Below are 16,800 nucleotides of genomic sequence, written 5' to 3'. Positions count from 1 at the left end.
AAACAAAGAATTCTGGCCTCTATATCAATAACTGTTGGACCCCACTGCATACAGTTCTCCACTGTGAGAACTGTCCAGTATGTTCAGTATGCAAAACACTTTGTATGGTTCCCCTCTCCCCCCCCCCCAAATACCAACAGTTTTACTAATCTTTTTCTGAGGCCACACATCTCCTGTACCCATTCACACAGTTGCTTTATCTTCCTTACACACATATGTAGCTTTCAACATGATAAGACTAGGCTTCTTTTAAAGCTGAAAATTGTTCATCTCAGCTGTATCCTCTGAGCTTTTAAGTATTTAGCCAAGATATAACTTAGTTCCAGGCAGGTTGAGACTTCAGCTCCAGGATTTCTTTGCAGGTCAACAGCTGGTTCCTCTGCATCACAAAATATACAGGATGGGTCTCAGTCCCCACCCTGCGTCAAACATCACACATTAATTGTTAATTCCTCTCTCTCTGTGTGGTGCCCAGTTAGAATCAGAAATGCAGTGTATGTGAAAAAAGGCCTTCTACCTGTGCCATTATTTTTGGGAAAACCAGATGTAACTCAGCGAACAACTTGTTTTTGCCAAATAGAACCCATTTGATATTGAGTTAAATGAGAGGAAAAAACCAATTGCTTTGGAAGCACAAAACTTTTATGTAGTTTCCCTGTTCAGAAAATTACAAAGGTGATCTCACTCTAATGGTAACAAGAGAAAGAAATTTTACTTGCAAAAATAGAAGCACATCTTACATGACCTATTCATGTAGGTACTCTTTCAAGTTTGGTGTAGTGGTTAAGTGTGCAGACTCTTATCTGAGAGAACCGGGTTTGATTCCCCACTCCTCCACTTGCACCTGCTGGAATGGCCTTGGGTCAGCCATAGCTCTGACAGAGGTTGTCCTTGAAAGGGCAGCTGCTGTGAGAGTCCTCTCAGCCCCACCCATCTCATAGGGTATCTGTTGTAGGGGAGGAAGATAAAGGAAATTGTGAGCCGCTCTGAGATTTGGAGTGGAGGGCGGGATATAAATCCAATATCTTCATCATCATCATGTTCTTTCTAGAAATGTAACAAGCCACTCAGTGATTCAAATTCAATGCCATTTTGAGCATTTATCCCACACTTCTTTTAGTGCCTGATTGAAAGTTTTTGGGGTTTCTGTACTCATAAACAGACAAATCTTTGGGGGAAGATTTGTCTGTGTTTGTGAGTACAGAAACAAAGCAAACCCCCCCAAAAAAACTTTCAACTGGGTCCCAAGCATAAAATTTGTGTTTTGCTTGTCATATTAAAGCTACAGAGTATACAGACTGCTAGATTTTCAAACACCTGCCTCAGTTCATATGTATTTTTCACAATTTTCTCTGTTATATAACCTTGTTTTGCAATGCTTTCTTATACATAGCTCTTGTGGTTTAATACTAGTAAATCCAAAAGACTCTTCATCATCTGTCTTATTGTGCATTCCCACATTGGAACTGCCGGGAGGCAGGACTGCCGCGGAGGACAAGCCTAGAATTCTTCCAGATCTCAGGCGGTCCACTGTTAAACAGACTATGTCTGCCCCATCCCCTGTTTAACGGACTCCCCCCTACGGCGGACCACCCACATTCCCCCAGTTCCTTTTTCACCGCTGTTGGAGTTAGTTCAGCTGTCAGTTTCTTTCAGATTTCTCTTCAGAAATGGCTTCTAAACCAGTATTTAAAAAATGCATTTGGTGTGGTGTTAAAATGCCCACTTCTGATGATCACGATTTCTGGCTGATCTGTTTGGGGGAGGGACATAATGTCCCAAAATGTATTGTCTGCCAGGCGTTTACATCGAAGGCACGGACTGATAGGGCAGCTCGTCTCAAAGCAGCCCTGTGGGAGAGAGCGTTTCATCTATACTCCATGATAAGGAGGGGCAAGAGCCTTCAGATGCTGATATAGAGGGGCCCTCAAGTTCTGCCTCTGTGAGATCAGTCCCCTTAGTCCCATCTTCAACACAGTTGAGACCTCCAAAACGTGCAGCTTCTGTGTTGGCAGAGAATCACGGCAGTCACGGATGGAGGAGACGGCTAGAGCAGAGTCTCTGAACCTCTGCCTCTAAAGAAATTAAAGAAGTCAAAGACTAAGCACAAGCATAAGGCTGTCGAGTCTGCTTCTTTGGCCAGTAAGGCTTTGGAGGAGTCGGTTCCAAGAACCCCATCTCCACACTTTTCGGATCCTGGGTCCTTATCGGTTCATGATCCTGGCTTTGCTGCAGGGACAGCCCCTGTGGAGGTCCGAATTGTGCAGGAGAGATCTTGACTCCGTGGTGTTGGAAATACTCCAGTGGGTGAGGTATATAGCGTTGGATCAGTGGGCAGCATAGAGCCCTGGCCATTAGATGAGACTGAGAGTCTCTCAGTAGTGGGTACCCAGTACCCAAGGACTGGAACCGAGATTATGATCTTGAGTCTTCCATCTCAAGATCGGAGGTCAATTCGAATCCATCACCTGATCAGAGCCTGGGAGATGTATTTTCTTCTCCAGCTAATTAGGACTTTAAGGTAAGGTAAGGTAAATTTATTTTTATATCCCGCCCTCCCCCGCCGAAGGCGGGCTCAGGGCGGCTCACAGACATGGAATACCATGATTTGGATAAAATACAATGTAAACAATTTAAAATACAATTCAATTACATAAGTTAATTAAAATGAATAAAACAGGTGCTATAAAGTGCTATAGATCACAATCATACATAAGATGGCTAGATGGCTACAGGTCAATTTAGCCAGGTTCTGTCTTAAAAGCAAGCTGAAAGAGAAAGGTTTTGCAAGCCCTGCGGAACTGATTCAGGTTCCGCAGGGCTCGCACCATCTCTGGAAGTTGATTCCACCATCGAGGGGCCATTACTGAAAAGGCTTGCTCCCTGGTTGTCTTCAGTCTAGCCTCTCTTGGCCCAGGGATTTTTAAAAGATTTTGAGAGCTAGATCTCAGTGCTCTCTGGGGAACATAGGGGGGGAGGCGGTCCCTAAGGTAGGCAGGTCCTCGGCCATATAGGGCTTTAAAGGTAATAACCAGCACCTTATAGCGAACACGGTACACAACCGGCAGCCAGTGCAGGTTCCGCAGCCCAGGCTGTACGTGTTCACACCGAGGTAGTCCCACCAGCAGCCTGGCCGCCGCGTTCTACACTACCTGAAGTTTCCGTGTTCGCCATAAGGGCAGCCCCATGTAGAGGGCATTGCAGTAGTCTAATCTCGAGGTGACCGTTGTATAATGAACAGGTGACTTTAAGTTGTATAATGAACAGATGATGCGCATGGTGCATGCTTTAGAGATTAATGTAGCAGTTTCAGATACAAGGCCTAAAGATAAAATCCTGGCATGCTTGTCAGCAGAGTCACCAACCACAATAGCATTTCCTATATTGGAGGGTTTAGATGAGTTGGCACTGCAGATATGGAAGACTCCTGGGTCAATGCAAGCAACACCAAGGAAACCAGAGCATTTGTACAGGGTAAAGCCTGATAATGCAAAGTATCTGGTGCAACATCCTGTGGCTTCATCTGTCATTATTGAGGGCATGCAGATGCACCGCAAGCCAGGTCAGCATAATTCTCTGTCAGATAGAGAAGGTCGACGGTTAGATTTTATAGGAAGGAAGATATATGCCTCAGCTGTTTTAAACTTTAGAGTAGCCAATTATGAAACAATTATGGGAGACTACCAATTGTTTTTGTGGGAAGGCATCCAGAAGTACATTGAGATGCTCCCTCTTGAGGCCAGATCACTTGCTAGAGTGATTCATTCGGAGGCTAATCGCCTATCGAAACAACAGATTAGTGCTGGAAAGCACTCAGCAGAAATCGCAGCAAGGTCAATGGCTTCAGGCATTGTTCTGAGACATCACTCATGGTTGCGTACAACCCTTTGGAAACTGGAACACGGGTGGAAGATTTTCTGTTCCATCATACGTCTCTGCACAGAATACTGATGAATTCTTGTCAGAGATTAAGAAAAGCAAGCAAGCAGCGAGATCTTTAAGTGTCTACTCTGGTGGAAATCAGCAGGGATATCACTATACACTGAGACAACAGCAGTTCTTTTCTCCATTTTACAGATCTGCTTGTCCTTTTGGCCAGCAACCTTTCCAGTATCCTGGTTGCCAGTTTAATAATCTGTTCCCTTCTACAGGAAGCGTAATGCTCCTATGTCAAGAGGTCTCTTCCAGCAGAGGGAGCAGCAGCAGCAGCAGCCAAGACTCTGACTTCTGCAGGAGCAAGGGGGGAGGGAGCAATGTTTTCTGGATCGTTTGTTTAATCTTGTTAATGCCTGGGAGGAAATTTGTTCTGATTCCTGGCTTCTGTCTGTGATCAGTTCAGGTTATAAATTAGAGTTTTGCTCTCATCCAACCCTTTCACAGGGGTACACTGCATTTGATAATCAGTTCCCAGAGTTGATAGTACTAGATGAGTTGATAACCAAAGGAGCAGTGCAGGAGGGCCTTTCGGCCATTTTTATTCTAGGTTTTTTGTTATTGACAAGAAAGATGGAGGTCGTAGACCTATTTTAGATCTGAGATCATTAAATGAGCATCTATGTATTAAAAGATTCCATATGGTCACTTTGTCTTCGGTCTTAGAACTCCTTTCCAGAGGAATCTGGTTTGGTGTTTTAGATCTTAAGAATGCATACTTTCACATTGGAATTTACCCAGAGCACAGAAAATTCCTTAGGTTTAGATAGGGACAGAAGGTTTTCCAATACTCTGTGCTTCCTTTTGGTCTGGCAACAGCTCCGCGTGTTTTTACAAAATGCATAGCTGTCGTCATGGCTTATTTTGGAACTAAGGGCTGCACTACGTATTTTTCCGTATTTGGATGACTGGCTGTTGGTGGCCAAATCGCGGGAAGGGTTGCAGGAACAAATACAGTTTGTGTTGAGCACTTGCACTAGGTTAGGACTCATAATAAACTATAAGAAATCACATTTAATTTCATCACAGCAAGAAAAAGAGGTGCCGGAACTCATTAACACAACTCATTTGCATATGCCACATACTCCTGACATCACTGGAACGTGCACTAGATTATATCAGCTCAGCATCTACCTTAAGATGCTTCTTGAATTATAATTGTCATAATAAAACCTTATTCCCATCATACTTTTTAAATTACTTTCCTCTATGTGGCAGCAGTGGCATAATGAAGATTTCCATCTGTCTGCTTTATATGTTTTGGTTATTTTCCCATTTTTTGTGGGAGGAAATATTAGAAAATTTGTCAAATCTTAAGAGTTCAGCAAAATTCTCAAAGGGGGTTTGAACAATGGAGCCCAGAAGCAAGCATTGAGGCGGGAGGGCGGGGAGGGTAAGAAAGAAAGTGGACAACAAAATTTAGAGGTTCCAGAGCTCCACTGCTGTGAGCTCCTGCCCAAAACGAGGCCTGCTTCTTGAAGCAAAAGGAGCTGCTAGAATCCTAGAGGAAGAAAAACCAAGAGAGAATTGCAAAGAACTGGATTCTTGGATAATCAAAAGTGTGATTACCAAGAACATTTTTTTTAATCACTGCCTGACATTGAGCAGTTATGTTTGAAAATTCCCAGATAGCAAAATAAATGCTCAGGAGTCTAGGAATGATTCCTCACTAGCTTCTGCTTTCCCCAGCTCAAGTGATCAATCTCTACCAGTTGCTGCCCAGGTGCATTTTGATCCACAGTTCCCTCCAAGTTCCCTCATGGCTTCCTGCTCTTGGGGTTTTTTTTTGAGATCTAGAAGCTGCGAGGAAAATTGGATGGAGTTGTGGATCAAAATGCACCTGTGCAGCAACAGATAGGAAATTGATTGCTTGAGCGGGGGAAAGCAGAAGCCTGGGAGTCAGGGCCAGCCTTCTCACTAGGCAAATTAGGCATTTGCCTAGGACACCGGAGGAGGGTGCTAAATTGGGTTCTCCCCCCCTTCCGGCACCCAAGACAAATACCTAATTGCTTTGCCGTGGCTGTCAGCTTGCAGAGGCAATTAGGCATCAGCGGTGGGCAGGCCACCCTCCCTGGCGCTCAGAGGACTGACGCCAGCCTCCTGCTTACCAGCTTCAGCTGGCATCTCAGCGCGTATTGTCTTAATAAAGATTGGGAAGAGGCTTCACTCCCCCCTCCCTTCTGGAACAGGAAGGGAGGGGGAGTGAAGCTTCTTCCTGATCTCTATTAAGAGAACACGATGCCCGCTGAAGCAGAAGACTAGCATCACTCCTCTGGGCACACGGGGGCGGGGAAGGTGGCCTGCCTGCTCCCCCCCCCCAGTGCACTCAGAGAAGCGATGCTAGTTTCCTGCTTTCCCACTTTGGCAGGCATCACATTCTCTTAATAGAGATCAGGAAGAAACTTTGTTCCCCCTCCCTTCCTGATCTCTATTAAGACAGTACGCTCATTTTGTAGAAAAATAGGTGGTGAGCTCATTAGCATATGCCACCACCTCCAAACAGCCAAAAGCAACCCAACACAAGAAAGGAGAGCCCCGAGTGAGCAAGGCCTGCTTAGGCTGGCTAGAGATCCAGTCAGCCCAAGCAGGCCTCGCTCACCTGGGGCTCTCCTGGACCCCTCCCTGCACAGTCAAAAGGCCAGCAATCCACCTACCGCCCAAAATCACATATGAAGTGGAGAAAGGGTATTGTGGGCTTCTCCAGGGGTTAATGAGGGCTGCTGGGGGTGTGGCAAAGCTCCTGGTGGCTGACTGGCTGCCCGCTCTCCTAATCCAGGGATTGTTATGCAGCTGCACCTACTATTCAATGGGCAAGATAGGTGGGGAAGAGGAGGGGGAACCCTCAGAAAGGTTCAGGAGCTGTGCTGCTGTGAGCTCCTGCTAAAGCTGAGGCCTGCATATATGATATATTACAAAAACAGTGCAAACTATGTTCACAGCAGTATGAGCTTTTTATAATAATAATACTTTTTATTTATATCCCGCCCTCCCTGCAAAGCAGGCTCAGGGCAGCTCTTTTAGTATGTGTCTGTATATAGCCTCAGCAGCCTTGGGCATAAAGTAGATTATAAATATTTCAACAGATAAGAATACTGCCCTAGAGCAGGGGTGGCCAACGGTAGCTCTCCAGATGTTTTTTGCCTAAAACTCCCATCAGCCCCAGCCATTGGCCATGCTGGCTGGGGCTGATGGGAGTTGTAGGCAAAAAAAATCTGGAGAGCTACTGTTGGCCACCCCTGCCTTAGAGTTATGAAATTTAAATACATTGGCTTAGAGCTCTGTGCAGTCAAGCTCTATACATGTTTGTCAGATGTAGGTCTCATTTATATATTTATGTTACATTATTTATAGTCTGCCTGTCTCACTGGGACTCAAGGTCACTTACAATAACAATAACCTTTATTGGCATGATATTGAACATAACAGGGGAACCAATCCATCCATCAAATGGCAATTTGCAAATATATTAAGCGCCTCCTAGATGCTAGATATTTGCAACAGTTTCAATTACCAATTGGTTCTGAGTTGACAACAAGAAGACAATTTTATATTTGTTGGGCTTTGCTGTTTGCTCACTCAAACAGGGATCAATGAGTATGGAGCGCAGGTCAGAATAAAAAGTGCAGTTTAGGAACACATGTTCCAAAGTTTCTATCTCTGGACATGCACAAGTGCACAGTCTGTTGGCATAGGGAGTTTTATGGAATCTTCCAAGAAGTGTCGCAGATGGTAGCACATTGAACCTAGCTTGTGAATAGGCTCTGCGTTGCCAAGGGGCCGTTAGGCAGGTGAGATATTCAGTCCTATACCTAGGAGGTAAAAAAACCAAATTCAAGGGTAAACATCTGCCTTTAGCAAGGCTTCCAAGAACCTGAAATTCAACATCAACCAATCTTTGTCTAATCAATAAGAAAGCTGATTTTTCGGTATATAGAAATAGATCTCCAATATTAATCCCGATTGAATTGATTTTGTCCTCTATGTGGCACAGCCACACAGAGGACTGAGATTCCATTAACAAGTGAGGGAGGGACTCAAGGTGGATTACACAGAGTAAGTGAGTACGATCAACAGAGTGGGATACCCAATAAAGAATGCAATAGGATTTGGATTGTAGAAATCTGGAAATAGTCAGAAATATGAAAAGTAAAGTGAAAAGGCATGTTTATAATAATGTGTATACTAATTGTAGAGATGGCTACTTTGACAGTGTTCTTATTGACTACAGTATTCACACGTAGTGTCATCAGACTGGCAAATTTCACTTGCATATTTCAATTATTCATAGGCAGCCCAATCCAGACATACGTGGTGGCCGGCCACTCGGGCATGGGTGGCTCTACCGCGCTGCTCGTTGATTTCCAAAGGGGTTCGGGGCACCAGAGCACAGCGCAGTCAAGCTTTGGCTGCCTCCTGTAGATGTGTGAAATACACTGGAGCATGGCCTTCCTGAGCGGCGCAAGGGTGGGGACAGGAGGGGGCGCTTCCACAGGGATGGCAGGGATTGGCTGGTGGCAGCCGGGGAGCCGGTCCACGTGGCACTCACTGGCGGAGAGAGCACACCCTGGCGATAGGCTGCCCACATGCCCCATCCCTGTCAAGCACACATCCAGCCCCATGGTGTGGCTTTGCAATCCTTGGGGAACCATCCGGTCAGCACTTACCGTTAGCTCCATGGAGCAGCCTACCTGCCCAAGGGGTGTCCTGGCAGCTGAGCCCCTGTCAGTGTCCCTCCCATGGGCTGCATGGCTGGATGGCATCCCAGATGCCACGGGGGCCGCCTGCCCGGACACAGTAGGCCACCCGCTGCAGGCACCCATATACCAAAGGTGCTGGCGACAGTCCCTGTGGTGGCTTGTGCTCGTGCCTGCCCACAGAGAATTGGACACTCATGAGGGGCAAGAGATGGTTTCAAAGTGGCCATGTGCAGGACTCACCTCCCCCTACCCCCAGATCCCTCTTGAATAAAAACTCGATGCAATGTCCAGGGATAAGATTTATTAAAGTGCCGGGCTGCAGAGGGGCTGCCGCCTGGCCCCCTCACAGGAAGTCGCCTCGAGCCGTGGTGGCCTGAGGCAGCTGGCTGAAGGGCAGAGCCGTGGGACAGGCAGTCTCCTGTCAGGGGCGGGCACGGCGTCCCGGATGTCGTCCCCAATGAAGCCCGTGTGCAGCATCTCCCTGCCCACCTCACCGGGGGGGGGGCGCCTCGGGAGCGGCAGGAGCAGTCCCTCTGCCGGCAACCAGAGACTGGTTGATATTGGCGTGCAGCCACTCCACCCTCATGCCCGACTCCTGTGACTGCCTCACCATGGCCAGGAGACTGGACAGGTGGCCAATGGCCATGGACACGGTCCCCTCCATCCCCACCATCCAGCATTGGCCTGCGGCCGTGGTCTCCCGCCATTCCCGGTGCCCCTCTAGCTGGTCCCGCTCTATGGCTGCCCACATGGAGGACAGGGTGGCGGGAAGCCTTTGAGCTGTCCATGGTCCCCGAGCTCTGGGTCCTGGGTCCCCGCCACCTGCACAGCCTTCTGCATCGCTGCCACCTGCCGGATCCTCCAGCAGCTCCCCCTGGGGCTGGGGGGGCCGGGGGCAATCCCGCACACAAGTCTGCTGTGGCCACCCCCCCTCCCCGGATTCCCAGCCCCTAGGGCATGGGGAGGTGATGTTCGCAGATCCAGGGTACGCAGCATGAGGGAGGCCGCTAGGGCTGACCGTCTGCATGGGGATGCCCTTCGTAGGTTCTCCACCACGTCAGCCGTCAGTGTCACAGTGTGGCTACCTATGGAATGGGACAGGGGTCAGATGCTAGCATGAGCAGCCAGTCACGGACGCCCCACGCTCTGTGCTCATTGCCACACCTTGAGAGGACTCTGGCCGCTCATCATCTGTGGACAGACGGAGGTTACCCACTGTGGCATCCATGACCTCCTCACTCAATGTGTCCTTCCCCTGATTCGGTGCCTCCTGACGGCTGTCCAGAAGTTCTGGGGGCAGCACGGGGCGCTGGACCTGCCGACCTCCCATTGCGCAGGTGCAGGGTGGCCAGCTCCAGTCCTCAGTTGTCTTGTTAGAGCGTCCTCCCGCCTCCAAGTCCACAGTGGAGCTCGTGCCAGCCTGCAATGATTCCTGGGAGTCACCTTGGGGGAGGAAGAGTGTTGCCATCAGATTCTGGCAGTCCCAGGGTGGCGAGGACGGGGGAACGGGGAAGGTGCCAATATACCACGGATCACCTCGATGCCATGGCCAGCTACAGCCACCGGGCGGATGAGGGGTCCCATGATTGCCTCAGAGCCGGTCAGGGCCCAGTCCACTGCCTCCTCATAGGCCGAGCCCTCAGTGATGAGATACCAGACCTGCTTCTTGGCAATGCTGAATGAGTCATTACAACGCTTCAGGGTGGACTTCTCTGCGCGGGGGACCTGGCTCACAGCGAATACTCGTTCCACCACCATACGCCAGAAACCCCACCGACAGGAGTCCGCCCCATCGGCTCTTGAGCCAGCAAGCGCCACTGCGCCGTTCTCAGCCACCAAGCCAAAGAGGAGTGCCTTCTCTGCCTCAGTTCAGTTCGGTTGGCGGTGACTCTCGGTCGATACCACTTTGTCTGCCGCCATTCCTCCCATGGGCAGCGGAATGGGGGGGCTGCTAACCGCAGCTGGCTGATAGTGGTTGCTCTCACCCCGTCCCGCCCAGTTTTCCCATGGGACACCAGCAGGGCATCTATTGGTCTCGATGGCCCCATGCCACTGTACGTGCAGGGCCCCTAACAGCTCCAGCAGTGTCTGGAAGCTGTGGTGGAGTGCGTTGGGGCAGCAGCACAGGCACCACAGCCTGCACCACATCACGCAAACCATGGGGGCCCATGGTGGGTGGTGCCCCCTCATCCCACCGCCAGAGCCCCCCTGGGTGCGGCCGCTGCACATCCTCCCCGCTCTCTATGTGTGGGTTGCACGTTGGTGGTGGAGATCAGGTATGCAGATACCAGGAGCACCTGAGCACTTTGCATCTCGAGGACGCCACTTGTCTGGACCACTTCCACCTCGACCACACCGCCATCCAGGACCTGTGTGAACAGCTCGGGGCAAGCCTCTGCAGCCAGGTGACCAGCCCCCACCCCATCCCCATCCTGCAGTGGATCCTCATCTCCCTGTGCTTCCTGGTGACCAGCTCCTTCCAGGGCGTGGTGGCCGAGGTCCTGGAGGTCTCCCAGTTGTTGGCCAGCCGCTGCTTCCACTCCTTCCTTGACATCATGCTTCAGCACCTCCAGCAGCATGTGCAGTTCCCAACAGATGAGGAGGAGCTGCGGATTTCCAGAGCTGGCTTCACAGCAGTTGCAGGGTTCCCCAATGTCGTGGGGGCTGTGGGCTGCACGCATGTCGCCCTGGTGGCCCTGCGGGAGGATCCCATGGTGTACCAGAACACGCACCGCTTCTACAGCCTCAACGTGCAGGCATCCTGCAACCACCAGGGACTCTTCACAGATCTAGTGGTGAAGTTCCCAGGGAGTGTACATGACGCCCAGATCTTCACGTCCTCAGGCCTCAATCGCCTCCTGGCACCTCCCAGCTGAAGCTGTCCTTTGGCAAACAGTGGCCAACGGGGATGGCCAGGGGTGGTTGCTAGGTAAGGCCACCAGGTGGTGGTGTGGGGCGCCCCTCCCATCCCCTGTCCTCACCTTCCACAGGTGACCGAGGTTACCCGTTACTGCCCTACCTGCTGACGCCATACCAGGAGGACGCATCCGAGGATTGGGCAGCATACAAACAAGCACACAGGGCCACTCGCATGGTCATCGAGAGTGCCTTCGGGCAGCTGAAGATGAGGTTCCGCTGCCTGCCACACAGGTGGCCGACGCAGCATGCAGCCCCTGCTAAGCTGGTTGCTGTGTGCATCATGCTACACAACATCACCACCTGTCAATGCCCGGCAGCCCCCCAGGACTTTCCCTCCCAGACCCCCAGTCACCAATGTGGGAGAATGAGGAGGCAGGGGCATGGGCCACCACCCAGCAGGACTTTGGGGGGCACTTGCATTGGGAGAGTGTGCAAGCTCATATATGGGCCACTCGGTGCGTGGGCAGGGCACCCAGGGATGAGAGCATGCCATGAGTGCGGCCTCTCACATGCCCAGGGCCACCGGGGGGACACAGCGTGCTCCCATGTATGGTGATGCCTCTTGGGCACCTCAATCTATTATTAAACCAGAATTGTCGGGATCACTCTCGGGATCTCTTCAAAAATTCATGCTCTTGTTGGAAAAGGCATGGGGAAGATGACAAAATGGCAGGCAGAGCTGAAATCCTGGGGGGAGACACAAAAAAGAATGACAAGGTAGAAAAACATAGGGAGGGGACCTGGGAGCCCCTGTGCAATGCTGGGCATGCCTCGGCCATGGGACTGTCAGGCAGGGCACCACGGCAGGCATTCTGTGAGGTATGAGTGGCCACAGACTCAACTCCCAGCTGAAGCTGTCCCTTGGCAAACAGCAGCCAATGGGGATGATAGCCGCCACTCACACCTCCCCATGTGCTCCCTGGGCTGAGCAGGCACACCTTCAAGTCCACAGGTTTATTTCATTTGCATATCCAGAAGCCCCTGTGGTGGCAAGCACTGCCCCCTGCTTGTGGCCCTTGCGGGAGGAGCCAATCATGCCGACACTCTCAGCCAGGACCCACCTCAGCCAGGAGCCGCCTCAGAACACAACGGAGGTGGCTTGGCTTAGCAAGTTACTCCCCCATCGCATAATGCAGGGCCTGTGGGTTCGAAGCCGCCCTACAGCAGGACTGCTCACATGGCCAGCTTCCCTCTTTATTGAGCCTGCCATCCAGCCGCCATTATTTTTGGTTGGCCAAGTCACCTCCCTGGGCCGCCCCCCCTTTTCTGTGGGCACCCACCCCGAACGCAGCACCCTTATCAGCTCCATCACAGACTCAGGCAGCGTGAACACATGGTGCAGCCCCAGACAAGTGTCTGCCCCACCACCTATCAGCCCCCACCCTTCACTGCTATCGCCCACTGCATTTCCCATACAATCGCACTAAGTGGGTGCCCCAAGAGTCCCTCTGGCCACAAACCCTTGGGACGGCCACAAGCAGAGTGCGCAGGGGATACAGGGGGGCCAGGCCAAGGTAGGAAAAGTGAGAGACACAGAAGACAAGATGGGCATGCTGGGCTAAATTTATTAATCTGCAAGCAGGGAGAGCAAGCTCACGCGTGGAGGTTCCTGGCTTCCGCAGTTTAAAATGCCGTTTCCGGAGGACGCACCAACAGCTGCAGGGCTGATGGGGCCGACTGGCTGTGCTACGGTGGCCGCAGAGACTGGAGTGCAGTGCACACACCTGAAAGACAAAGAGACGGGGGGAGCCTCGCCGGCTGCAGGCATAGGACTCCACCCCTGGGTGAGCCTGCGGGAAACAGGTCGAGCATTCCGGCTGCCTCTGGTGGAGCCATCCCACACAATTCCAGCTGTCCTGAATTACATGCGAGCCCACAATCACGGCAGCCACAGCGGGGGCCAGCACAAGCGGCTGGACCTGCCCTAGATGGCGAGTAGCTGGCTGAGCTGCGGAAAGCCGGGACACGTGTCGCACCCCCTTCACCCTTGCATGGGGATGCCCAAGACACGGGGTGGGGAGGCCGCCAGCGGGATGGATGGCCAGGGTGCACCCCCACATGCATATGTGCAGTGGCTGACACCCCGCGCAAGGCCACAACCATGCTGGACGGACTTGAAGGTTGGGGGCCGCGGGGACTCCTAGTCGGACTTACCCATCCATACGGGGGGCTCTGGAAGCGAGACCTGTTAGGACTGAGAATCACGAGTGCTTAAGCAGGCCGGCCAAATTAGCTCACCTCCCCCCAAGTCCAGCATCTCTAACTGAACCACCATCCTTCTCTGTACCGTTCCCTTCACCAAGTGCACCTCTCCTCGCACTAAGTCCACACAGCATGGCCCTCCGGAGCAGAGTACCGTACCGTGCACCCTGCCCTCCCTGGGGCGTTGTGTGTGGCAGGAGTCAAAACCTTTGTGGGGGGGCACTGATTGGGGCCATGCCCAGCCTGGAACGGGAGGGGATTGGTGGGGCGATAACACAGTTCCCAAACGAGTTTCTGCGCTTCCGCACCGGCACCATGTGCTTTCTGCTTCCACTAGTGCCTATGGGATATGCTGGCATTTTGCGTGGCGCAAGTTTGCACCTGGTGGGGGGGCATTCCCATAATGAAAGCTCTCTGGGAGCCAACAAGCAGCAGCCACACCCCTGGGTCAGCCCCCTCCTACTTCGAAGTGCTGCCCTGCGCCTCTGCTGCGCCCCAAGTGTGGCACGGCGACAGCAGCATGCTGCGCCGGCCAGAGAGTGGCGCACGTCCCATTTCCGCCAGTGTGGAGGGGGATCCGCCGGCGTAGGTCTCCATACCGCCAGCATAGCGGTATATCCACTTCCACAGCACTTTCAGCCCCCCTCCTCTGGATTGCACTGTTAATCCCTATATCTGTCCATATTTCTGATTAGTATAATTCTTTTAGTGTTGCCTTTATTGCAGCTGTCCTGTCTGGCACCAACTCATTCCAGGACTTCTCTATTGTCACCCATACCCTGTGGAAAAAGAGGGCAAGGAGGGCTCCATTTCCACTTTCAGGAAGGCTTGTAAATAATTCTTTTTGTGCGTATGTGTGTGAGCTTCTGGATAATGTGTTCTGATTTTTTTGAATCTTAGGCTGTTTTGTCATTGGTTAAAATGGATTATTGTATCTGTTTTTTAAAGATCTTGTTGTAAGCTGCCCTGCACTATTGGAAGGGCTGGGTGTAATTCATAAAGGTAAACAAATACAATAAACCAAACCCCTGACATTCTTAAAAATAAATGGAACTTAGTTGTTCCTCAGACTCGTCAAGAAACTTGGTTAGATACAGATGGATACCATCTTTCTTTGAAAGTATAAACAGGACATCATCCCTAAAGGATTTAAAGTGGAAAATCTACTACAATCTTCTTTCCCCAGTGGACTTTGTCACCTTTGTAATGTTTACCTGTTTCTGTTTGCCAGGATGAACTCTAACAGAGGTGTGGGAGAATGAAGTTTTGGCGTTGGTTCAGTAGAACAAGAAGATATGAAGTGATAATAAAGAAGAATGGATAATAAAGAAGAATGGATCTCTGAACAAATGAAGGGAGTGTCTTTCCCTCAGCCCAAGCACAATCCAATATATCTTGTATTAAACACCAAGGCTCTGAGGAGTGCATAACAGTCTATACTAAAAGTATGTTTTACATGCAGTTTAACCACCATAGTTAACCAACAACAATGCAACCTAACTGCTCAAACAGCACAGGCAGCCTTATTTTGCTGGTGAAGGAAATTGGTCAGTAATCCACTAGGAGACAGCTCACTGTCACAATAGACAACCTTCACCATTTCCTTTCTAAGAAATTACACATAGCTGCATATTGCCCTCTTATGTCCATTATTCTGTATTACAGATTTATTGAAAAATATTGCTTCTGAAATTCTGAAAACAATTTAATCAGAAAAAGCACGTGCTGGTTCATGTAAAAGAACAACCCTTTGGTTCATTAGATGCATGAAGTGAGGCATGTTTATACAAGTGCTGCAGTACACTGAAGGATAAATCACTGTGGCAGAGGTAAAATTAAAGGACATGCAGAATAACCCCCACATACCAGGGCTGTAACTAGGCTAGACCCAGCGGGTGCAGCTGCCCCACCTATAGTACTGCTTTTCTCCACCTAAGATTTTTGGAGAAGGAATGCATTTTCAACTTATGACAACAGAGCTTCCATTTGAAGAATGAGAGTCTGTTTTTAGAATTTAAAAAAACCTGGTTTAAAGTAATAATTGTTGGATGATTCTTCCCTCTCCCCAGCCCACCCACATGATCCACCCAGTTCTGCTCACCCAAACATCCTTGTGGTTCATGATGGATTTTTCAGGATCATGATCACCCTCAATCAAGCTGCGGGGGGAAATCCCCCTTCAGCTATGAAGCTTGTGAACATGGCAGGATATCTAGAAAATGTAAGGGTAATATAATTTTTTATTTATTTATTCATTAGTAGATAAAAGCTGTTGAATTAAAAAATGTTCTTTCAAGTTTTTTGACAATGCAGAGACAATAACATATACAGGGTTTATAAGAACGTTGTATAAGTTGGTTACAGTAAATGACTGATTTGCCATTCTTTTTCAAAACTTTCACCTGGGAAAGTGGCAGCTCTGCCTAGCAAGGAAGGCTAGCTATGTCCCTTGACAATTGTGTGAATGCAAAATATATGATAAAAACAATGAATCCAAAGCAAATCGAGCTGCACCTACAGAGCTTTTTAAAAAGAAAAAATTCTACTGATCAGCTGTTTGAAAGTGAAAGCACAGAACCCAGCTCCACTTCCTCTCCTGAATAGTCAATCAATAGGATTTTAGTATTTATGAAAGTGTTCCCCATGCAGATCCCTAGATGTTGGATTGGAGAAGGTAATTGTGCATATAACACAATTTCCCCTTGTGCTAATTATGCACACAAAGAAAACCTGTGCACGCAGCACTGGCTAGATTGGAACAATCACATTATAAAACTGGACAGTCTTAAACCTCAGAAAGTCTTTCCAACAAGTCTTGAGGCTGGAAAAATTAGAGTTTCCAAGGCACTTCTGTTTTTTGTCTTTATTTTAAAATTCCATTGTCTGCCCAGTGACCATTCAAAACAGCTCACAATAAATCTTAAGAAGTTTAAAGAATATATTATTTACTCATTGTACTTTTATCCTAGCTTTAAGAAGCATGGAGTGGCATGTATCATTCTCCCTCCATTTTCACAGCAACCTTGTGAGCTGGTTAGTTTGAAAGAGT

The sequence above is a fragment of the Heteronotia binoei genome, chromosome 1, assembly GCF_032191835.1.
Source record: "Heteronotia binoei isolate CCM8104 ecotype False Entrance Well chromosome 1, APGP_CSIRO_Hbin_v1, whole genome shotgun sequence".
Classification (NCBI taxonomy): Eukaryota; Metazoa; Chordata; class Lepidosauria; order Squamata; family Gekkonidae; genus Heteronotia; species Heteronotia binoei.
This window is presented reverse-complemented; position numbering follows the sequence as displayed.